The sequence below is a fragment of the Protopterus annectens genome, chromosome 3.part1 (genome assembly GCF_019279795.1).
Source record: "Protopterus annectens isolate FY-2018-M chromosome 3.part1, PAN1.0, whole genome shotgun sequence".
In the NCBI taxonomy this organism is placed as follows: domain Eukaryota; kingdom Metazoa; phylum Chordata; order Ceratodontiformes; family Protopteridae; genus Protopterus; species Protopterus annectens.
This window is the reverse complement of record NC_056732.1, coordinates 1,665,641,778-1,665,650,796: the sequence shown is the minus strand read 5'-3', so window position 1 is coordinate 1,665,650,796 and position 9,019 is coordinate 1,665,641,778. Positions and strand designations below refer to the sequence as shown.

The 9,019-nt window shown below is 41.1% G+C and overlaps 1 long non-coding RNA gene across 1 annotated transcript; it reads left to right on the top strand.

Annotated features, from left to right (window-relative positions):
- The first annotated feature begins 900 nt into the window (after window positions 1–900).
- On the top strand, window positions 901–5,665 carry LOC122798897. The gene is made up of 3 exons (XR_006364334.1): window positions 901–1,246; window positions 3,324–3,462; window positions 5,542–5,665. It is a non-coding gene; the product is annotated as an uncharacterized LOC122798897 (long non-coding RNA).
- The last annotated feature ends 3,354 nt before the right edge of the window (window positions 5,666–9,019 follow it).

Here is a 9,019-nt window from a genome sequence, read left to right as displayed (position 1 = left end):
TGTTTCATGCTACTAATTGTACTAATTCTGTACAGCCACGCTTCTTGAGTGACTAGTGATAAAAACAGTGTACCGTCTAAAAACAAGTGTTATCTGAACAAGCATTGTACTTGTTGCGACAGCATGTTAGCTTTACTTGTGGCTGCTTAAATATCTCTCAAATGCTGTTCGCGCCTTAATCTTTATGGCGACAGCATGTTAGCGTCTGTTTTGATTGTCTAACACTTAGTTTTGCTGTTTTTCCTGTTTACAGTAAAATCTAGCATTTGTGGTGTCCGCGTTGCTGTAACCCCTTATGCGGTACATTACTTTACCAACATTGTTAGCGTTAACATCCCAGCTTTCATATTATTGTGCCTTTCACTATTAAGCAGATAATCACGGCGCTTTGAAGGAGGTAACAGTACTTTAATTATTTTAGGGCTCAAACGCTGCCTACCCCCAAGCACGTGCACATTTTCCTCTTTTTTAATGCTTGTACTGTTTTAGTTGCTTAACGCTATAGGTACCTATATCTTCTTGTTAGTTTTGGGTGATCACTTTACCCAGGGCTGAAAACGGCCAAAGGGACTACCATTGCTACTTACTGGCTTAGCATTGTAAAGGTCTACTCTCCCTTTGGCTGCCCTGAATCTGAACTACGTGCACTAGGGTGGCCTTAGACACGGGTTCACTGGACTGGGATCCTACAGTTAAAGGCTTTCCCCCAAATATACCTGGCTCAACCCTCCCAATTGATTGAATTACCTATTAGTTTCTACTGTGGTTGTGAACTCACTTAGCTTGAAGTAACCTCATGCAGTCTATCTACTGTTTTATAATATGCCTAGTCGCTCTATTGATGTAAATGATTGCCTTGCCTACTGTTAATGTGATTTATTGGGTTTAGTACTAAGCTCATGCAGTCTATCTACTGATTTACAATATGCCTAGTCGCTCTATTGATGTAAATGATTGCCTTGCCTAACTGTTAATGTGATTTTATTGTGTTTAGTACTAAGCTCCTTACCTGATAACCGGCCTACTTTTTTGCACTGTACTCTAATGTTGTATTTTTACGTTTTTAACATTATCTAATCTTTTTCTTCTGCTTCTCCTCTTGCATAGCTATCCCTTGATTCTCCCTGAGTTGTTTGTCCTGATTGGAAATCTCAACTACCCCTACTTGGATACTCTCTGACTGCTATCCCTGGAAAGTACAGGACAGAGCCCTTCTATTATACCACTACCGCAAGCTTCCACGAAAGTATGTCTACCAATACCATCCTGTATAGCTCATAACATAGTTACACTGCTAAGCTTTATTGTTTGCCCCAGCTTGCCTGCCAGCAGCAGCTCTCCCCTTCCACTTCTTACTACCTGTCTCCTTCTCCCTTCACACTGCTACCTAGCCTGCTCTCTCTCAGCTATTGTTCTGGTTCTACCTTGAAAGCCCCTGTGTATGCTCACTGCACTTTTGACTCTTACACACTATATCCATTTTACCTGGATTCCTTTCTAACTACTTCCCCTATTCGCTCCTTACCTATTTTTCTATCCCTGTCCTCCCTTTGAGGTACTCTCCTTTTCTTCTCCTCCCAGGTTACCTTCTCTTACCCTGACTTACCTAGCTTTCTCTGATACTTTTTCCTTCTTCCTTGGATTACTTTCGCTTTATTGCCTGTTCTACTGTACCTTTTACTATCTTATCCCTGCACACCTAGGATCTCCTATTTTTCACAACAGTATTCCCCTGCATTTTACTCCTTCCGCTCTATACCTGATTCCTTACTATCCCTGCTCCTCCCCCTCCCTTAGTACTTCCTCTACAAGTTTTTAAAGACCCTCCCATTCCTCAGGGCGCCATCTTTATTGTTCCACCTCGCTGCTGCTGTGCACCCAAGGCTGTGTGCTCCTACTTTATAGTAAGTTTCTGCATTATTGATAGACTTTTGTGGCTACTCTGCTGGGCTTACTTGTACTCAGCTTGTGCTCTTTTAATTGTCCCTGTATACGCGTTTGAGACGGTTTACGTACTGTCTATCATGTGAATCTGTTGATATTCTATGTGTCTCTCTATATAGACAACTGCACAGTTAGCGTTTGTTGTGTTTCTTGATTTAACGACTTGAATACATTCTGTACAGCTAGCGTTTCTGTTGTTTCATGATTTTAAAGACCTAACGACAGCGACTTGTCTAAAAACAAGTGTTATCTGAACAAGCATTGTATTGTCTATCCCTATTATATAGCCGCTTATTTGTTATTTAAATTGCTTCCTGCTACTAATTGTACTATCTCTGTTGACACGGCTATATGGTGGGTTAGAATAAATGTACATCGCACCTACAGTGTTGCGACAGCGTGTTAGCTTTACTTGTGGCTGCTTAAATATCTCTCAAATGCTGTTCGCGCCTTAATCTTTATGGCGACAGCATGTTAGCGTCTGTTTTGATTGTCTAACACTTAGTTTGCTGTTTTTCCTGTTTAGAGTAAAATCTAGCATTTGTGGTGTCCGCGTTGCTGTAACCCCTTATGCGGTACATTACTTTACCAACATTTGTTAGCGTTAACATCCCAGCTTTCATATTATTGTGCCTTTCACTATTAAGCAGATAATCACGGCGCTTTGAAGGAGGTAACAGTACTTTAATAATTTTAGGGCTCAAACGCTGCCTACCCCCAAGCACGTGCACATTTTACTCTTTTTTAATGCTTGTACTGTTTTAGTTGCTTAACGCTATAGGTACCTATATCTTCTTGTTAGTTTTGGGTGATCACTTTACCCAGGGCTGAAAACGGCCAAAGGGACTGCCATTGCTACTTACTGGCTTAGCATTGTAAAGGTCTACTCTCCCTTTGGCTGCCCTGAATCTGAACTACGTGCACTAGCGTGGCCTTAGACACGGGTTCACTGGACTGGGATCCTACAGTTAAAGGCTTTCCCCCAAATATACCTGGCTCAACCCTCCCAATTGATTGAATTACCTATTAGTTTCTACTGTGGTTGTGAACTCACTTAGCTTGAAGTAACCTCATGCAGTCTATCTACTGTTTTATAATATGCCTAGTCGCTCTATTGATGTAAATGATTGCCTTGCCTACTGTTAATGTGATTTATTGGGTTTAGTACTAAGCTCATGCAGTCTATCTACTGATTTACAATATGCCTAGTCGCTCTATTGATGTAAATGATTGCCTTGCCTAACTGTTAATGTGATTTTATTGTGTTTAGTACTAAGCTCCTTACCTGATAACCGCCTACTTTTTGCACTGTACTCTAATGTTGTATTTTTACGTTTTAACATTATCTAATCTTTTCTTCTGCTTCTCCTCTTGCATAGCTATCCCTTGATTCTCCCTGAGTTGTTTGTCCTGATTGGAAATCTCAACTACCCCTACTTGGATACTCTCTGACTGCTATCCCTGGAAAGTACAGGACAGAGCCCTTCTATTATACCACTACCGCAAGCTTCCACGAAAGTATGTCTACCAATACCATCCTGTATAGCTCATAACATAGTTACACTGCTAAGCTTTATTGTTTGCCCCAGCTTGCCTGCCAGCAGCAGCTCTCCCCTTCCACTTCTTACTACCTGTCTCCTTCTCCCTTCACACTGCTACCTAGCCTGCTCTCTCTCAGCTATTGTTCTGGTTCTACCTTGAAAGCCCCTGTGTATGCTCACTGCACTTTTGACTCTTACACACTATATCCATTTTACCTGGATTCCTTTCTAACTACTTCCCCTATTCGCTCCTTACCTATTTTTCTATCCCTGTCCTCCCTTTGAGGTACTCTCCTTTTCTTCTCCTCCCAGGTTACCTTCTCTTACCCTGACTTACCTAGCTTTCTCTGATACTTTTTCCTTCTTCTTTGGATTACTTTCGCTTTATTGCCTGTTCTACTGTACCTTTTACTATCTTATCCCTGCACACCTAGGATCTCCTATTTTTCACTCCACTATTCCCCTGCATTTTACTCCTTCCGCTCTATACCTGATTCCTTACTATCCCTGCTCCTCCCCCTCCCTTAGTACTTCCTCTACAAGTTTTTAAAGACCCTCCCATTCCTTAGGGCGCCATCTTTATTGTTCCACCTCGCTGCTGCTGTGCACCCAAGGCTGTGTGCTCCTACTTTATAGTAAGTTTCTGCATTATTGATAGACTTTTGTGGCTACTCTGCTGGGCTTACTTGTACTCAGCTTGTGCTCTTTTAATTGTCCCTGTATACGCGTTTGAGACGGTTTTTTACTGTCTATCATGTGAATCTGTTGATATTCTATGTGTCTCTCTATATAGACAACTGCACAGTTAGCGTTTGTTGTGTTTCTTGATTTAACGACTTGAATACATTCTGTACAGCTAGCGTTTCTGTTGTTTCATGATTTTAAAGACCTAACGACAGCGACTTGTCTAAAAACAAGTGTTATCTGAACAAGCATTGTACTGTCTATCCCTATTATATAGCCGCTTATTTGTTATTTAAATTGCTTCCTGCTACTAATTGTACTATCTCTGTTGACACAGCTATATGGTGGGTTAGAATAAATGTACTGCGCACCTACAGTGTTGTGACAGCGTGTTAGCTTTACTTGTGGCTGCTTAAATATCTCTCAAATGCTGTTCGCGCCTTAATCTTTATGGCGACAGCATGTTAGCGTCTGTTTTGATTGTCTAACACTTAGTTTTGCTGTTTTTCCTGTTTAGAGTAAAATCTAGCATTTGTGGTGTCCGCGTTGCTGTAACCCCTTATGCGGTACATTACTTTACCAACATTGTTAGCGTTAACATCCCAGCTTTCATATTATTGTGCCTTTCACTATTAAGCAGATACTCACGGCGCTTTGAAGGAGGTAACAGTACTTTAATTATTTTAGGGCTCAAACGCTGCCTACCCCCAAGCACGTGCACATTTTACTCTTTTTTAATGCTTGTACTGTTTTAGTTGCTTAACGCTATAGGTACCTATATCTTCTTGTTAGTTTTGGGTGATCACTTTACCCAGGGCTGAAAACGGCCAAAGGGACTACCATTGCTACTTACTGGCTTAGCATTGTAAAGGTCTACTCTCCTTTGGCTGCCCTGAATCTGAACTTCGTGCACTAAGCGTGGCCTTAGACACGGGTTCACTGGACTGGGATCCTACAGTTAAAGGCTTTCCCCCAAATATACCTGGCTCAACCCTCCCAATTGATTGAATTACCTATTAGTTTCTACTGTGGTTGTGAACTCACTTAGCTTGAAGTAACCTCATGCAGTCTATCTACTGTTTTATAATATGCCTAGTCGCTCTATTGATGTAAATGATTGCCTTGCCTACTGTTAATGTGATTTATTGGGTTTAGTACTAAGCTCATGCAGTCTATCTACTGATTTACAATATGCCTAGTCGCTCTATTGATGTAAATGATTGCCTTGCCTAACTGTTAATGTGATTTTATTGTGTTTAGTACTAAGCTCCTTACCTGATAACCGGCCTACTTTTTTGCACTGTACTCTAATGTTGTATTTTTACGTTTTTAACATTATCTAATCTTTTCTTCTGCTTCTCCTCTTGCATAGCTATCCCTTGATTCTCCCTGAGTTGTTTGTCCTGATTGGAAATCTCAACTACCCCTACTTGGATACTCTCTGACTGCTATCCCTGGAAAGTACAGGACAGAGCCCTTCTATTATACCACTACCGCAAGCTTCCACGAAAGTATGTCTACCAATACCATCCTGTATAGCTCATAACATAGTTACACTGCTAAGCTTTATTGTTTGCCCCAGCTTGCCTGCCAGCAGCAGCTCTCCCCTTCCACTTCTTACTACCTGTCTCCTTCTCCCTTCACACTGCTACCAAGCCTGCTCACTCTCAGCTATTGTTCTGGTTCTACCTTGAAAGCCCCTGTGTATGCTCACTGCACTTTTGACTCTTACACACTATATCCATTTTACCTGGATTCCTTTCTAACTACTTCCCCTATTCGCTCCTTACCTATTTTTCTATCCCTGTCCTCCCTTTGAGGTACTCTCCTTTTCTTCTCCTCCCAGGTTACCTTCTCTTACCCTGACTTACCTAGCTTTCTCTGATACTTTTTCCTTCTTCTTTGTGTATCCCGCTCTGTTCCCTCTTGGCTCACTCCGCTCCCTCCCTACCCCCAATTCCCACCCACCCCGGGGTCCTAACCTTATACTTCTCTAGTCCCTCCCCTAGACTCGCCAAGGAATCCTTTGACTTTACTGCCACACTAATCCCCTCCCCTCTACACTCTCCATATCCTCCTCCCTCATTTCCCTGTTCTCTTTTACATACTAGCCCTCCTTACACTACTCACACCTACTCTCTTCTACCACTATTACCTCTCTTTCTATATCTCCCCACTCATTTCACCCCTCTCCCTACCTCACATTTCATACCACTACTTTACCTCCTGTCTCACTTCTATATATCCCTTCTTTACATCATACACCGACACTTCCTCTACACTACCCCTAATCTGTAACGTTTTCCTACAACCTCCTCATACTTACTTACTCTCTAACATGGGTCTCAATCCATCCTCACTATTTTACTCTTGATTCTACTCTTAACTACTCTTTACTCAACATACCTCCTTACCTTTTTCGAGTATCCACTTCTCCTTCAGCAAACAAACTTACAGTCACACACTTCTTCCTTCTATACTTCTCTGAATTCTTTCTCCAATACCAATACTAACCCAAGATACCTCCTACCCAAATACCATAGGTACTCCCATCTCTCCTACACTCTACACTCTAACAAAAAAGTAAGACCTCCAACCCTTCTTAGTATCAAAATCACATCTAAACCTATCAATCCTACCTTACTAGACGGTGACATTCATCCTAACCCTGGCCCCATACATCCTTCTACACAAAGACCCAAACTTGGCCCCAATACTACACTCCTCATAGGACACCTTAACATACGTAGTGTAAACAACAAAGTACCCTACCTTCACACCCTCCTAGATATACACAGCTTTGACATTCTCTGTCTCTCTGAAACCTGGCTAAAGCCAGCCACTAAGGATACTGAAATTATACCACAAGGCTATAATATACTCAGGCTTGACCGTAACAAACGAAAGGGTGGTGGTGTAGCAATACTGTTTAAGAACTATCTTAATATCACTACCCTACCAGCCTGTCCAACCCAAGATAGTAAGGTGGAAGCCATTATCTCAAAACTTCAACTTAATGCCAAAAAAGCCCTTTACATCATCTGCATTTATATACCACCAGGAAACAACATACCAGTTGTAGAAAACTTTCTCAATTGGGTTTAACTACTACCCCAAGAAACCATCATTCTTGGTGACTTAAATATTGACTGGAATGCTATTAATACCGATAATCCCATCTCTCACATTAATCTAAATGGTTTCACCCAAACCATTACATCCACTACAAGAGTTAATAAGTTAAACAGAAAACAGACTATATTAGACTGGATTCTTATAAACAAACTCAATATCACTTATAATGTTGGGACCCTGCCTGATGACCTCAGTGATCACTGTTTAACATAATTGCAAGAGAAAAGACTGATTATCTTCCCCCCCTTAATATCAGAAAAATACGTTCCACTAAACACTTTAAAACCGACCTTTTTCAGAACTTAACTCAGAACTTGCAACTGGAACCCTTTAAAGACTCTTCCACTTAATGAAGCAGTATTATTCTTTAATTCTACTTTCCTTTCTATTCTAGACAATCATGCTCCCGAACGCACTATTAGAATGAAATCTAATACAGCCCCTTGGCTCTCAAATGAAACTAGAAAACTAATATTCTCCAAAATAAGCTCTGTAACAAATGGCGATCCCATAGAATCAGCTCTGATTTTCATCACTTTCGCCAACTTAGAAATCTTACCAAAAAAGCCATCCTCACTGATAAAAGAAAGTTCTACTGCAACCTACAAGAAACTAACCTAAATAAACCCAAACAATTCTGGTCTTCTATAAATAGACTCCTTTCTCCTGGTACTGCTAAAACTCCCTCCCACTAAATGCCAACCCAGACACCCTCTTCAAACTGCAAATACTTTTAACTCATTCTTCTCTGATACTATTCAATCTCTCGCCAGACAATTAAATACTAATAACTTTTATCCTCCTAACAATCACTTAAACTCTAACTGTAGCTTCTCTTTACAACCCATCTCTTCCTCTACCATCTTCAAACTACTTCTCAAACTCAAACCATGTACTCCCTCTGCTGACAAGCTCCCTCCCCTATTCTTACAAAGCAGCCAAAGTAATTGCGTACTCCAATTTCTATACTCATAAATAGAACCATCCAAGAAGGAACCATCCCTCCTATCTGGAAAATTTCTCATATTATCCCACTACATAAAGGTGGTAACTCTATTGATTATTCCAACTTTAGACCTATTGCTCTTCTCTCTCCATTAGCAAAAATTATGGAGAAATGTATACATCAGCAACTGGTACAGTACCTATCTATTCACAATATTTTAGCTCACTGTCAGCATGGCTTTAGACCCCACCATAGTACTACCACTGCCCTCCTTTCCTTTGCAGACACCATTAACAGCAATGCAACAAGAACCTACTCTCTTCTGCCCTATTCACTGACCTCTCTAAAGCTTTTGACATGGTCAACCACTCTTCTCTAATTAGCATTCTCAACTCCCTCTCATTTGACAGCCTTGCCATCAACTGGTTTACATCATACCTCAGTAACAGACAACAAGCCGTTCTTTGGGAAAACCATATCTCCTCCTTACTTCCCATTGCAATAGGTGTCCCTCAAGGCTCTATCCTTGGCCCTCTCCTGTTCTCCCTCTACATTAATGATCTCCACTCTGTAATTCCTCAAGCTACCTGCATTCAATATGCAGACGACTACTATTATTTGTTCAGCATCCACCTCTTCTGATCTAACCACTCTAACTCAAACTACATTCAACACTGTAGAAACATGGTTTACTAGACGGTATCTACTTCTCAATGCCAAAACCAAACTTCTCCTCTTCACCCCCACCACTGCACCTCTCCACTTAACT